The following is a 16,006-nucleotide window of genomic DNA, read 5'->3' on the forward strand; positions in this document are numbered from 1 at the left end:
CCACTTTTAGCATAGCTTAGCATAGTTCATCGAATCTGATTAGACCGTAGCATCTCGCTCAAAAATGACCAAAGAGTTTCGATATTTTTCCTATTTAAAACTTGACTCTTCTGTAGTTACATCGTGTACTACGACCGACGGAAAATGAAAAGTTGCGATTTTCTAGGCCGTGTGGTACCGCCAGGCCCGGAGATCGGCTGAATGGATTCGAAAACGGTAAAACTCAACTGTTTAACTCTAGGTGAGTTGGAAAATGAGCCTATTTTCAAAAAAAGTGGAGTGTTCCTTTAACACCGTCTCTTGGGACGCTTTGCAGACTCTGCTCTAGCTGTGTGGGAGGGTGGGATCCCCAAAGCTAGCAATAGCAAGCTAGCTTTGAAAGCATTTCAAAGCTATCTTGCTATTGCTAGCCTCTCTGAAATTGCCTACCCTACCTTTAATGCGTATCTATTTTGACATTCCATATTTTTGTCCTGTATTTATATGTCACTTCCAAAACTTAGCAGCATGTAATTGGCCGTCGGCCCTCTTAGCAGCATGGAAAACAAAACTTTTATTCAATGGATTATATAGCCTCGAAAGTGCACAAAGAGCGCTCAATTTATAATCACTAAAAAAGCTGTTCATCGCAATCCCACATAGTTCTGTTATAATCAGTGAAGCTGCCTACAATGCACAATCAATCGTGGATTCGCGAGCATGCACAACTCAGCACTGAACAAAAACTCCAGCATTTTGAGTGGTGAGTGGACTCACCTCTGATTGGCCATTGTGTCCTAGAGAGTAACAGATATGTCTGTGATTGGCTACATTGCTCACCACTGCAATGTTGTAAATAGAAACATTCAGCGTTCTCCAAAGCGCAAAGACAAATATGCAGCTTTTGCCAAATCAGCTTTTGCCAAATCTGTTTCGCCAATATGATATTATATAGTATCAACTGAAGGTGCTCTTGCTTTCATTTAAGGGTACTTCAGGGGGCCCTCCCAATACGCAAAACTGCCATACATAAATAAGGAAACAATGTACCGAAAATAATTGACACAGCTGCCGATGACCTTTTGACCCATGTACACTTTGTTGAATACGCTTCATTTAGCTTACAGTTGATAACATCAGCTCTAGAGATTAGCATGATTAATGGAAAGTCAATATAGTGGAATGGATGGATACACAGTAAGCGACAGAATCGCAAAGTGCAGTGGTGATTCAGTGGTGAACACCTGGTGGATTTATGCTTCTCCTTGAAGTTCAGTCTCTTAGAATGTCTCACACAGCATTTCCTCTAATGCAAAAGTCCCTCGGTGAGAGATTAGGAGAACATTAATCACAACACAACACTTCATCAGCAGTTTTCCAGGACAAACAAAGGCTACGAGGTAAGTCATTCAGTTTTTTTCACCAGCCCGGATTAAAGTTAGCATCTATGCTAATCACAGCTAACTGTAGTGTAAGCTAGCGTTTGTTTTAAGTATCTCATTGAAATGTGCTCTATTGTACTGTATATTTCCAAAACTATTGGAAAGACTCAAAAATGAAATACAAAACTGAGGTTTTGTTGTAGTTTTTTGTTTGTTTGTTTACATGACTATTAGCTTAGAGGCTATTTCAGTGCTAGTTCTCCTCAAAGATGAGACATGCATTGAGCAAAAGTATTAGTTTATACCATAGCTGTCTGGGCAAGCGCTTTGACATATGGTGCGGTTAGACTTTGGGCGACCCGAGTTCGAGTCCTGGCTTGAGATCTGGTCCAATACCCCTCACTCCTCTCACATGATTTCCTGTCTGTCCTCCTACTGTCCTATCTAAATAACGGCAGAAATGCAATTTTTTATGTAATAAAATCTCTAAATTGAAAATGTCCTCTTCCACAATACCTGCAAATGACAAGATATTGCCTGGATGTGATGTAAAACAAAAGCCTACTGATTATTTTTTAGAGGATAATGACTTCAATTTCATTTGTCAAACTATTTCATGTCCGTGGAGAGACTTTAAATCATACATACAACATACTACATTATATAAGAAAAACAAGAAGTTTGTGAAGGTTTCATTCATTCAGGCTGTAGTGTTGTTATCGTTAACTAAAACTTAGGGTACGTTTAGATGACAATTAAGTACTAAAAAAAGAAAAGTTTTTCCTTTGTGTTTTCCGTGTACAGACGACAATGATATCAAAAATGATCCCCGTTCACACAGATCTGTGAAAACGACTAAAAACGTTGTATTATTCATGCCAGGCCAGTAGTTGGCGTAAAGTCGTTAGTAAAGAAAGACTACGCTCCTATAGACTGAACACGTAATATGCATGACGTCACCGTTTTCACAAATTTTTGTAGTTTACATGGAGATGATAACAGTATTGTTTTCAAAAACTTGCATTTTGAAACCCGTTTCTGTTTTTAGTTGAAAACTTGTTGTGTAAACAGTCCCTAAAACGATTAAAAAACATGTTAATTGATACAGTCAAACCAAAATTTATTCAGACACCTTGAACATTTCATTCATTAATACAGTTTATTCACTATAGTTAAAAAAAATGGTAATAGAATATGACAAGATCTCAGAGTTAAACTGTGTCAGAAAAAATTAATCTTAATTATGTCAGAAAACACTTGGTCAGGTCAAAGTGTCTGAATAATTTTTGGTTCCAAATTTTTATCAATTTTACTGGTATGAAGAATTTTTGGGTATAATATGTCACAGTTTACTTTATTTTGCTATCCTCACTTACATAAATGAACTATAGTGTCCTCCACGCACTAGTAAAAATATATCAAAAATCTCAAAAATGTCTGAATAATTTTTGGTTTGACTGTGTATATATATATATATATTGAATTTAGTCAAAGCCTCTGGACTTTATTTCATCTATAATTCAAGATGGTGGTCAAGCCAGTTGGAACTGAACAAGTCATTAAATTGAACTATTCAGACTGAACTCTACCAGACAGAACAAAATTACAAAAATGTATCCAGTCATCCAAATGCAGGTGGCTTTTTCACACTGTACACTCAACTAAAGAACATGCCCTTCAGTTCTTCCCAGAGAGCCACAGGAAGTGGGGCGAGCACTGAGAGACAGAGGAACTGAAGACTGCAAACTAGTCCGATGACACAAACTCCTTTGTGTCACCTTTAATAGTGTTCTCTGAATAGCCTGCAAAAAAGGCAACAGTCAGAGTGACCTCCTCTCTGCCCCTCTGCCCTACAGCCAACAACTAATAGAACAACAGCAAGAGCGTGAGATGTAAAACACAGAAGGAAAGATGCCGCTCAGGCCTCGGGGCGACACTCTCTTCCTCCATTAGAAGTAGTGACCTGAGGAAGATGAGGACGAAGAGAATGAAAGCATGACAAAAGTGGAAGAAAAAGAGCAGCCAGGGGAAGCCATGATCCAGGCCAATGAGGCCAGCACTTTGTGTTGGTAAGTGCTGAGGGTTTGCACTGTATTGTGGGAATGATGGTCCTTAGTCTGAAAACACACGCAAGGGAGAGTAAAAAACAGACCTACATGAGCAGTAAACCACAGAGAACAGACACACTCGCTCAAGACAAGAGGCGCATTATACTGTTTATATATATATATATATATATATATATATATATATACACACATATACATATATATGGTGTTACCGTAATTAAATAAATAAGATAAAAAAATAAATTAAACTTAAAGGGTTAGTTCACCCAAAAATGAAAATTCTGTCATTAATTACTCACCCTTGTGCCGTTTTACACCCGTAAGACCTTCGTTGATCTTCGGAACACAAATTAAGATATTTTTGTTGAAATCTAATGGCTCAGTGAGGCCTACATAGGGAGCAATGACATTTCCTCTCTCAAGATCCATAAAGGTACTAAAACATATTTAAATCAGTTCATATGAGTACAGTGGTTCAATATTAATATTACAAAGCGACGAGAAAATTTTTGGTGTGCCAAAAAAAAACAAAATAACGACTTATTTAGTGATGGCCGATTTCAAAACACTGCTTCAGGAAGCTTCGGAGCATAATGAATCAGCGTATCGAATCATGATTCGGATCGCGTGTCAAACCGCCAAACTGCTAAAATCACGTGACTTTGGCGCTCCGAACTGCGGATTCGACACGCTGATTCATAATGCTCCGAAGCTTCCTGAAGCAGTGTTTTGAAATCGGCCATCACTAAATAAGTCGTTTTTTTTTTTTTTTTGGCGCACCAAAAATATTCTCGTCGCTTTATAATATTAATATTGAACCACTGTACTCACATGAACTGATTTAAATATGTTTTTAGTACCTTTATGGATCTTGAGAGAGGAAATGTCATTGCTCCCTATGTAGGCCTCACGGAGACATCAGATTTCAACAAAATTATCTCAATTTGCGTTCCAAAGATCAACAAAGGTCTTACGGGTGTGAAACGGCACGAGGGTGAGTAATAAATGACAGAATTTTCATTTTTGGGTGAACTAACCCTTTAATGGTCCTAAAAAGGCTTTATTTTCACAAATTTCCTAATACTGTCTTTTGATTTATTTATGGTATCCAGGCACTTTTGGCATGCTATTTTCAACATGCTGTGATTTAGGAAGCACTAAACCTAATCTCACACGCTGTTTAGGATGAAAACGATAATAATGCAGACTAGAATGCAGCCAAGGATTCTATGGCCAGACTTACTGATATCAACAAAATGATGCAAAGAAATGCTTATTACTATTCTCACTATAGGGTATTGTAATTTATCCCATAACGCTGTTTCTCAGAAAATGAGGGTCTGTTTACATCATTCACAGTGCCTTATTAGACATTATCTGAATGATCACACACTATCATAAACAGAACACATTTTGTTTTTCCATAATTGTGATTCCATAGTCAGGAGATGAGAGAGAAAACGCAAAACCCTATTAACATGTTTTCCAACTAACACTGCTTATTTCAGGAGGTTCATTAGCTAGAATGTGTGGTGTCAAAAAAGCAGAGCAGTTTTAGAAGGTTTGAGTCACATATTTCTCCCAAATGCTCTGAAAACTCATGTATATTATATTTTTTATAATAATAATAAAATAATGTTGCTAAAATATATAATTATATATTAAAAATTTAAATATAATTGTTTTAAAAATGTTTTTATATTTAAAAAAAATTATACATTTAATAAAAATATATTTATATATCTGTTGTATACTTTATATTTATATAATTTATTTTTACATATAACAGCCATTAAAAATAAACATGCACATTGTAAGACATAACTGATGAAAAAACAAAACTGTGTGGTCACATATTAAGAAAGATGTCGTCTGGTGTTTGCTTTCAGTGACCTGTGCTCTGTTTACAGTCTAACTTAGATTTGCATGATTAGATTTCTGAGTGCCACATGTTTGTGCCCTCAACTCCACAGAGTACCAGTAAACACTGAGATTAGATTGACCCACTTTTATAAACCATTCAAGGTCTTCTGCCAATTGAATTTGTGGAATTCTGCTGGATAGTGTGTCCAAGCCCAGACAGCAGCTGATGCAAGATTATCCTCTCTCCAATCATTATTAAACAGGCCTCTGCTTTCAGTCAGGGTCAGACAGGTAGTGAATCCATTCAAGTATAAATATTTATAAAATATATATAATCATAGAAACAACTTATTCAGTCAGAACTACAATACACATCAACACTTTTCACTTTTTTTTTGCTTAATGGATGGATATGTGTTGCTGTATGCATCTATCTATCTATCTATCTATATATATATATATATATATATATATATATATGAACAATATCATGGGAGTAGGGGTGCGATATGGCTCTATATCAGCACGGCTGTGATACGGGCTTAGGTAACGACTACGAGTGTGTTACGAGTTTAACAGTTTGACGACATACTGTATGTAAATAAATAAGAAACAACAAAAGGGTGTATTAAAAACCCCTCTTGTAAATGGAACTACTTACTTCCGCCATGAATTCAAATCTCAAGTTGACAGTTTAACAGTTGAGCCCAAGCCTCCGTTATGAATTTGAAAATATCATTTTAGAATCAGGAATGAAGGAACACTGAGTAACTTTCTGAGTTAAAACAAAGTCCCTTTCAGGCAAGTTATTTTACTCGGTGGCCATCTTTGAAACGCCTCTCAGGCAGCTATTTCAGTCATGAAAGTGCAGCTTCCAATGTTTTCACTGAACAACTGATTGTATTTCGTAAATAGAAACAAATTTTGAATTTGATGGCTGCAACACACTCCAAAACAGTTGGGACAGAGGCATGTTTATCACTGTCACATCACCTTTCCTTTTAAAGTGTTAGTTCACCCAAAAAATGAAGTTTCTGTCATTATTTACTCACACTCATGTCGCTCCAAACCTGTAAGACCTTCGTTCACCTTCGGAACATAAATTAAGATATTTTTGATGAAACCTGAGAGTTTTTTTTTATCCCCCATAGAAAGCAACATAATTACCACATTCAAGGTCCAGAAAAGTAAAGACATTAAAATAGTCAACGTGACTGCAGTGGTTCAACCTTAATGTTATGAAGCGACGAGAATACGCTTCCAGGTTCCACGTAAGAACGCCGACTCATTATTGGCTGGCTCATGCATCAGCATCACACGCATGCGTCGTGCTGATCACATGGACAGCGTCGGCCAATACTGAGCTGGCGTTCTGACGTACTGTAGAACCTGGAAGCGCTGAACATAAACAGCGCAGGAGAATGACGAGGGAGAGACAAATTTGTTGAATAAAGTAATTATATTTGTTTTGTTTTTTGTGCACAAAAAGTATTCTCGTGGCTTCATAACATTAAGGTTGAACCACTGTAGTCACGTGGACTATTTTAACAATGTCTTTAGTACCTTTCTGGACCTTGAATGTGTTAATTACGTTGCTTTCTATTGGGGATAAAAAAAAAGCCTCTCGGATTTCATCAAAAATATCTTAATTTGTGTTCCGAAGATGAACGAAGGTCTTACGGGTTTGGAATGACATGAGGGTGAGTAATTAATGACAGAAATTTCATTTTTGGGTGAACTAACCCTTTAATTTATATATATACATATACATATATATATATATATATATATAAAAGAATATAGCTTTTTTGTAACAGTGTGTATTGATATGGCTATGAACCCATATGACTGGGCTGTCTGTGACTATGTTTCTTAATTAGCGTTTCCTCTCTTCTGGCCTTTGCTGGTATTACTGAGTACAAGATTATGACAGTCACAGCTGTAACAGCAGAATTACGCTTAAGTGTGTGTGCGAACGGAGAGGCTGACACCCTCCAGCTCTCATCCGCTCTGATTAATGATTCTGGTCAGGTAGCGGACGTTGCCATTCACACCAATTAAGACATTAGTTCATAGACATGGCTCCCTGCTCATACACAAACAGGCTGCTGGCCTCTTTTTTCTCTCTCTCTGGCTCACATGCTACATCTACACACTTCTAATTTACATTTATTATAGATTTGTCCACTTAATTTCTCTTATTTAAAAGGACATTTTCTGTTTCAACTCACTATCACTAGACCTATCCAGAGGAAGCTTAAGAGATTTTTCTTGGAGTCTGGAGTTATGCCTTATTTAAAAAAAAAAAATAAGAATTTGAATTGAATTTATTATATTTAAATCCCTGACTCTGAATAGCATTCTTTGGAATCTCTGCAAATCTGAGCACCGTTTGAGATCTTGTGAGATTGTTGAGGCCTTTTTGTCAGGAAAAACATCTGAGAAGCAGGAACCAAAGCGAATGTCTCTATTGCTGTCTAGAAGAAACAACTGAGATACTTTCTTATCAACTATACAGAGTCTTTTCAGATTTTACATTTTACGTCTCTCCCTTTATCATGACACCTATCTTGAACATAAAGACATTCTGTCACCTCTAATTCCTTAATCACATGAACAATAAAAGTGCAGAGTAGAACTGAGCTCAGAAAAGACAGCTTAATTAGTTAAGATGAACCTGCACGTTTAACAAGGACCCATAAACACTGATTAACAGTGACCCTGTAGACGCTACATGGGTCATTTACAAGCGGGGTTAAAGACTTAATGATGCTACTGAGATGGCTGAATATAATTAAAGGAGATAAAAAAGGAATTCAAATGAGGTCCTGTAAGAATAAATATATTTGAAGGTATAATTCACCACTACATTTAAGCCAATAATACAGACAAAAAAAGAGCATTTAAAAAGCAACAAAGTGCTTCTTTCATGTTAGAATCATAAAGTGGGGAAATAACTTACTAATAGCATGCCCAGGATGAATACATAGAGTTTTTGATATTATAATAAAATATTATAATAAATTATTAGAAGGTGTAAATATATATAAAATCAACTTTATTTGCCATCAGGGATTTATCGTTTAATTTCAGAACATGGATGTTATGCATACAATGGGTTTTGACATGTAAGAATATATGTCTTAAGAAGGCAGCAATTTTCACTTTTCGTACTCAGCCAGAGTCAATCTTCGCCACTGTAGAAAACAGAAAACAATAGTTGCTACACATACCAAAGCATACGAGTCATAATAATGAAGCAGAGTGGCTGTACACTTATAAACGGCCACTGACAGAGCTGCAGAGACTCGAGTCATTCACACTAACGATTTGAGCTACGAGACGACAGCTAATCATGACCACTGATTAGTGGTTTATATGCGTGTGTCAGGGGTGGAGACTTACGCCTCTGCTCTTCTGCTCTCGATGTCGCCTCATCGCTGCCTTCACCTCCTGTTAGCAGGCCTGTCAATCAACTCGACAGGCTATCTCTCATCAAATCGCTTTGCATGATTGCCAACGAAAGTGTGTGCAGGACTTCGTACCTCCCCATAGTGTGTATTTGCGTGTGTGTGTGTGTGTGCTGGGGGTGGCGGACCTCATCTGTCACCTGCTCCGGTCTCATGATCAGGCCTGACAGATGCGCTCAACGACACGTCCTCTTTACACGCATGTTTGCGTGGATGAATATGTTTAGATTAGACAACAAGCAGACACGTAGGTGCATCGAGCTAGACATCTCAGACCGGATTCATTTAAGAAAAGGTGAAAGCGCATGCAGAATGAAGCCACTGCTCTCCATTATCTAGACCTGAAAGAAACAAACAATGAAGATCAGAGACGTAGAAGTAAATGTAATAGGAGTCTCTTCATTGAAACTGAAGTAAATGCTCTTAAAAGTGCTTTCAAACCGATTAATCGTGATTAATCTCATCTAACAAAAGTTTGTAAATATATATATATATATATATATATATATATATAAACACACATACACATATTATATATTTGCAAACTTTTATGTTAGATGCAATTAATCGCGATTAATCGGTTTGACAGCACTAAAAATTTTATTTCACAACTTCATGAGGTAATGGGCTGTTTTGACTTGGGTCAGTAAAAACTACCCAGAACAGCTTAGCAACTGCATAGCAACATACTCAAACATATAACATTTGGAAAGCCTTAGCAACAATGCAGAACACATAAGCTGCGTCTCATTTCAGAGGCTGCGTCCTCCGGAGGTCGCATTTAAAGGCTGCATACGTCATCGAGGTGGTCTCATTTAAGTAAAGTAAACGTTAGATTGCAAAGTAAGAAAGAAATTACAGTATTTTACACCTCACGGGGAATAACAGTCAATTTTATTATGATTACTTTTCTTAAATAAGACATCCTTGATGATGTATGCAGCCTTCAAATGCGACCTCCGGAGGACGCAGCCTCCGAAATGAGACGCAGCTATAGAAACATGCTAAAAACCACTCAGAACACATTCGCAACCACATAACATCACCCTGGCAACCACACTCAAAACACACTAGCAAATGCTTAGCAACATGCTAAAATCACTCCAAACAACTTAATCTCATAGCAACGCCCTGGCAACCATATAGAACACCCAGCATAACAACATTCTAAAAAAACAGAACTCTATAGTAACAAAGCAGAACACCATAGAAACATACTAAAAAACACTCAGAACACCTTAGCAACCACATAATATCACCCTGGCAACTACTCTAAACACCCTAGCAACATGCTAAAATCACTCAGAACAACTTAATCTCATAGCAATGCCCTGGCAACCACATAGAACACCCAGCATAACAACATTCTAAAAACCAGAACACCTTAGTAACCACCCAGAACACCATAGAAATATACTAAAAACACTCATATACTAAAAAAAACATCACCCTGGCAACCACCCTAAAAGAAATCACTCAGAAAACCTTAGTAATCTCATAGCAACACCCTGGCAACCACATAAAACACCCTGCATAACAACATGCTAAAACCCAGAACACCTTAGCAACTACCCAGAACAATATTGAAACATGCTAAAAACAGAACAATTTAGCAACCACAATGCAACACCCTACATGGCAACCACTTAGAACTCCCTAGCAAACCCCATAGAAAATTCACTCAGAACACCTTAGCAACACCCTGGCAACCACCTAGAACAACCTGGCATCGAGTCAGCGACTTTTTAAAAGCACAAGCAACACTCACATTATAAAAAATCTATATAAAAATAAGATACAAATTAAATCATTTAAAAAAGGTTCAGAACTGACACATAAAAATCTTTTTTATATAGAAAAGCCTTGAAATTTCATTAAATATATATGAATTCTTTATGAAGTAAAATTAAGACTGAACAGATCAGAGACGTAGAAGTAAATGTAATAGGAGTCTCTTCATTGAAACTGAAGTAAATGCTCTTAAAAGCTTTCAAACCGATTAATTGTGATTAATCTCATCTAACAAAAGTTTGTAAATATATATATAAATATATATAAACACACATACACATATATATTTGCAAACTTTTATGTTAGATTAATCGCGATTAATCGGTTTGACAGCACTAAAAATTTAATTTCACAACTTCATCAGGTAATGGGCTGTTTTGACTTGGGTCAGTAAAAACTACCCAGAACAGCTTAGCAACTGCATAGCAACATACTCAAACATATAACATTTGGAAAGCCTTAGCAACAATGCAGAACACATAAGCTGCGTCTCATTTCAGAGGCTGCGTCCTCCGGAGGTCGCATTTAAAGGCTGCATACGTCATCAAGGTGGTCTCATTTAAGTAAAGTAAACGTTAGATTGCAAAGTAAGAAAGAAATTACAGTATTTTACACCTCACGAGGAATAACAGTCAATTTTATTATGATTACTTTTCTTAAATAAGACATCCTTGATGATGTATGCAGCCTTCAAATGCGACCTCCGGAGGACGCAGCCTCCGAAATGAGACGCAGCTATAGAAACATGCTAAAAACCACTCAGAACACATTCGCAACCACATAACATCACCCTGGCAACCACACTAGAAAAGCCTTGAAATTTCATTAAATATATATGAATTCTTTATGAAGTAAAATTAAGACTGAACAGCACATATTGTAAAATGTCTTGATGTAAAGTTTAACATGTTCTTATTTGTGGTTTTATCCTAGGCTCAGAGGTATCAATGAAATGCAAATGTATTCAAGAACCGGAACGGTTTTCTCCCAACGGAGACCGTCCCACTGTTTAATGGACCATCACAGTGAAAATGTGATGACTGAAAGGTTTTATTACTATTTTTTATTGCTGACATTTTTCAAAAAATGTAATATTAAAGTCAAGAGTGAATCAGAATCAGTCATACCTTTTCTTTCCTTATTTCACTCCGGCACATCCTGCCATTTCTCCCTGTTCCTCTCTCATACACACAGGAGGCATTGTAAGAGTCTGGCAGTGTCTTCCTCTGACGGGAAAGAGTACCAGACCGATTTCATCTGATTAATCACCAGTATGTGGCCTTGTGGAGTAAAAGAGAGAGAAAAGTCAGGGGAAGGTGAGGGATGAAGATGTTTGATGGACTACTAGACCTCACTGCTTTATTTCAGCTGCACTGACATGTTTCCAGTGCTGTGGGGAACCAGAACACCCCATAAGAAGTAAAAAACAGACTTAGGGGGGTCCCCCCAGATTTTTGTATTTTAGTAAAGATAACAAAGACAAATCTGATTAAATTCACACAGTTAGGATATTCCGTGAATTAATTATTTACAATCATTCATGTGACTGAAGTCTATTTTTAGGCTAGTTGTCATGTCTCTTTAAAATATACGCCCCTAAGACCGCTAAGCGCATGACATTACTACTTGCTTGGCGCCACTGCGTTGAAGCTAACTTTAGCGAAAAATTTAGACTAATAAACCTCTACTTGGAGTCGGGAAGAGAAAGCTTCTTAGGTTTAGTGCTTTCGTGGGTCTTCATTATGGCTGGATAAAAAAATATTGATTTCGAATATCGAATCGATTCTCATTTTTACGAACCGATATAGATTCTTAAATCCCAAGAATCGATTAGTCTAGTCTGTTTTCAGTTGATGAATGAATGGAACATAGCGTGCCTCCCATCCAATAAATGGCAATAAGATTTGTGCTTTGTTACTTTTGATATGATTTGATATGACAGTCTCAGATTTCAAATTCTGTCTGAAGCCGCCAGTGTGTCTAAATGGCGCTGACATCTTGATTCTCGAGTCTGCGCAGAGTGAACTTGAAACCCGAGTCTGCACAGTAGTGAGCGCGAAGTGGAGCCGCAATATCAAGGTCCCGCCCAAACTCAGAACAACTCATTATGTTTGTGAAATAAACAGTTATAGAAATGTAGAAATTAAAGTTAAAGCTCCAATGTCCTCGCGAAGATCCAGAAAAAAGTCTGTTGGCGCCTCAATGACTACTTCACTCAGAGAAGCTGTCAATCATACCGTCACACCCCCGTTTTTATAGCATCAAATAACTAACTACAACCAAATTTATTCAAAGAACGAACACTTGAACTAACACCAGTGCGATAAAAACTGCCTAAAATGACAGAAATTGTCTTTGGAAAAAAATATTTAAAGTGTAATTTAATTGTTTAGTTTGTCTCACGTCCCATTGAAATACATGGAGTGGGCAGGGTTTATGACCTATACTGTTTCCAGCCACCTGGGGGCGATCGAGACGCTTTGGCTTCACTTTTCAGGACTCGTGTGGCACGCTTGATTTTATTACGAAATTCAAAAAATAACCGTTTTGTTTACCATATTCAGTGACCATAACTCGTTAGTTAGCTAGAAATCTAGAGAGCAGCATTTTGCTAAATATATGCACCAAATTGCATATACATTATAATTTTTAATGTTCTTCAATATTTAATGCATGTATTAAAGCTTGTGAATCGAATTTTAAAATTTGTGTCAATACCCAGCCTTAGTCTTCATGTGCAGAAAAACAGAAAAATAGCTCAACTATGGAGATTCTGCTGTAAAGCAGCTCTAAAAGAAAATAGTGTCATTAATTAGCTCAAATTTAGCTTATGTGTAGTCCCCTTCCTTGTTTTGCCATGGTTGCCCTTTTGGGTCTGCTGTTTTGTTGCACTATAAATCAAGTATTACTTAGGGTAAGCCATTTAAAAGAGGAATAGTAGCTTATCTCTCTTTGTTATATCTTTGTTATACCATTGCCTGGACTGAAAATGTATATATTTTATTTATTCCTGATCACGACAAAAAGCCTGTTCTCTTATGTAAGCCTGTTTTAATAAATGGTATATAGTTTTGTTTATATATATATTATAAACATATGTTATATTACAAGACTAACCACAACCCCTCAACACCCCCCAACCCCACAAGTGTTTCCACAAGGAGCTCTTTAAACTTATAAAATACAAGCACAAGCTTATTAAAAGATTAAGACATACCCATTGTTCATATTTTTTTAATCAGGTAAAAAAAAAAAAAAAAAAAAAAACACACAAAAAAAACAATTTGCTTTTAGAAGGATTTAGGCATGCAGGTTAGCAGGTTCAACTCGAGCATGTGTTGGATTGGAGGGTGACGCCCTACTGGGGGGCCTAAAAAGACCCCTGGTAAAAAAAAATTCTGCCATGGCAAGATTAAAAATAAAAAACTGCTGGCTCAAATCTTTCAAAGCTGCCATAGCAGCCAAACCAGCGGAACGATATTGTCATGTTTGTAAATTAGCGCATGAATACAGAAATGCATGGGAGTAATCCTCTAATCGTGTTCGTTTTAGAGCACTGCGAGGCACCGAGTTCGCTGTTGCCCACCACTGCGGATTACTGGAGCTCATTAAACACACAGATGAATTATTGAAATGGTCCGGGGGCCTTTTGCTTCCATCCAAATTGAAGACAAAGGGGACTGGGAAATGAATGCTTTATCAGGGCCGGACAGCACTCCCACATGCTGCAACTCCTGGGCACGACATCGGTGTGATCGACCCCTCCAAAGCTCCAAGATTAAATGGTTTATTGACTGTTGGAGGGGCATCAAAGCGAACGGGCTCGCACATGAACTCACCTTCAAATGTTACTGCCACTGTCCTAGTCTGCAAGCTATTGATGGGAGGTCCGTATTTGTTTGTGGCTTTGTGGATTTGAAATTCGGGTTTTGTAGGATTTCAAAAAAACAAACAAACAACAACAACTAAACACTGAATAGTTAATGTCAAAGTATGCTACACTTGAACCACATAGTAACACCCTGCCAACCTCCCAGAACACCATAGAAACTGCATAGCAACATGCTAAATCCCACAGAGAACACCTTAACAACCACATAGCAACACCCTAGTAACTGCATAGAATCATGTTCAAATCCACTCAGAACAACTTAGAAACCACATAGCAACACCCTAGCAACTGGATAGCAACATTCTAAATTCCACTCAGAACACCATAACAACTGCATAGCATAGGATTTTAAATTTAAAAACCACTAATGAACAGATCGTGCTAATGGGTGCTAGACTTGAACATCAGCACCTTCGTTAGTTGTCTTTCTCTGTGTGAGTGCAAAGCGGTTTTGCAGGCATGCGGTAAAGGGCAGAGCCTGATTGAGCTGAAGCAAAGGCAAAGGCAAAGGCCAGGCCAGCTAAAGAGCAATTGCAAGTGGGAATATTGGCTTTTCCAAATCACTGGTATTAATTTGTGGAGTTGAAGTCCTCTACACTTTATAAGAGGCCAGACACTTTCAATAATTTCGAAGGAGCCAGAGGTATTCATGCTCAGAGAGACTGGATTTTCACTTACTGTTTATCTGGTACCTGCACCTTGGGGCTGCCGTCCCACCGCCCTCTCCTTCTAAGGTACATTCAAGCCCTTGTCAACATTCCTGGCCCACATTGCCTGTGACATTAAATTAAATAGGTTATTGACTGACCAATAAGTTGGCAATGAGTCTGCTTGAATTCATGCTCACTGCGTCACTGACCCAACAGGATCCGGGTCACCGCACCAGAAATCAAAGCATAATGGATGCTGATCACTGGAACTACTTCCATGTACACGTATTATTTGTTTTTAATTTGTATTGATGGTAATCACATTGATCTTGATGGATAGCCACTGGCAGGTACAACAACAACTGTAAAAACATAGTCCCTCTTGCACAGTCTTGATTTACAGCATTTACAGCAATTCTCTCCTTTCATTATATTTACATTCTTGGTGCTTTTTTTTACACAATGCCAATATCTTAAAATAATGAATGTAAACTATTTAAAATTGCTGGGAATATGTGACTAGCTGGGATAGCTGATATATACGGTACTGTGTAAAAGCAAGACTTTTACACAGTACTGTATATGCCATCATTTACTCACCCCGTGTCATTCCAAAACTTTCTTTTTTTCTGTGGAACACAAATAAAGACGTTTTGAACTTTTTTATTGCTCCATACATTCAATGGGGTCCAGTGTTGCTTGGAATGACATGAGCATGAGTCTGAATTTTCATTTTTGGGTGAACTAGCCCTTTAAGATAAAAACCCATAATGAACAATAATTTTTTTGCATTTGTTAATTTAATTTAAAATATAAAATTCATATCAAGGAAACTACAGATTTTTAGTTGTTACAGTTGTAGTTTTAGTTAGATTTTTAGTTTTGTTTTACCAAAATCCTCAATTATTAA

At 37.3% G+C, this 16,006-nt stretch overlaps 1 long non-coding RNA gene across 1 annotated transcript; it reads left to right on the forward strand.

The window, feature by feature from the left end:
- The first annotated feature begins 1,182 nt into the window (after positions 1-1,182).
- Positions 1,183-15,557, forward strand: LOC127504965 (uncharacterized). The gene is made up of 4 exons (XR_007927525.1): positions 1,183-1,379; positions 3,218-3,430; positions 11,488-11,601; positions 11,749-15,557. It is a non-coding gene; the product is annotated as an uncharacterized LOC127504965 (long non-coding RNA).
- The last annotated feature ends 449 nt before the right edge of the window (positions 15,558-16,006 follow it).

Source organism: Ctenopharyngodon idella, chromosome 22 (assembly GCF_019924925.1).
Source record: "Ctenopharyngodon idella isolate HZGC_01 chromosome 22, HZGC01, whole genome shotgun sequence".
NCBI lineage: Eukaryota > Metazoa > Chordata > Actinopteri > Cypriniformes > Xenocyprididae > Ctenopharyngodon > Ctenopharyngodon idella.